Consider the following 562-nt stretch of genomic DNA (forward strand, 5'->3'; position numbering starts at 1 on the left):
CCTGTTCTGCTGCTGCAATTCTTACACTCCAGTACCTACACCTGACATTACGCAAGCCCCAAAAATTCCTTCCGCCCATCAAAAAAAAAAAAAAAAAAAAGAAAAAAAGTCTGGATAAAAGCATCAGTCTATGATTAGAGCAATAAATATTAGGCAGTGATAAAACAGCAATGAAATAAACCATTTGGGGGATTGAGACTGTGTGAGAAACCTCAGCCCCGAACATTTAAAAATAAATTACAGTAAGAAGTATTGTAGCTGGATTGCAATCATTACCAACTGCTGATTATTTTTTGCTCCTCTGAAGAGCAATTCTGAAGCCCACGGAAGTTCAGGCCCCCGCGTGCGTTGCGGCTGCCGGCGGTACTGAGGCGGGCCGAAGGGAGCAGCTCGTTTCACCGTGGGTCACTCCTGAGAAAACACGGAAATGAACGAGTAACTTCATTAATTTTGCCATTTCTTACGCTTCTTGCGCACTATTACCAGCTGTGGGTATTTAAGATAACGGATAGACCAACGAAAGCGTGACGTTTGATCAAAAAGCTGCAAGTTTTTCCTTTCT

This window comes from Egretta garzetta, unplaced genomic scaffold (genome assembly GCF_000687185.1).
Source record: "Egretta garzetta isolate BGI_Z169 unplaced genomic scaffold, ASM68718v1 scaffold64, whole genome shotgun sequence".
Lineage (NCBI taxonomy): Eukaryota > Metazoa > Chordata > Aves > Pelecaniformes > Ardeidae > Egretta > Egretta garzetta.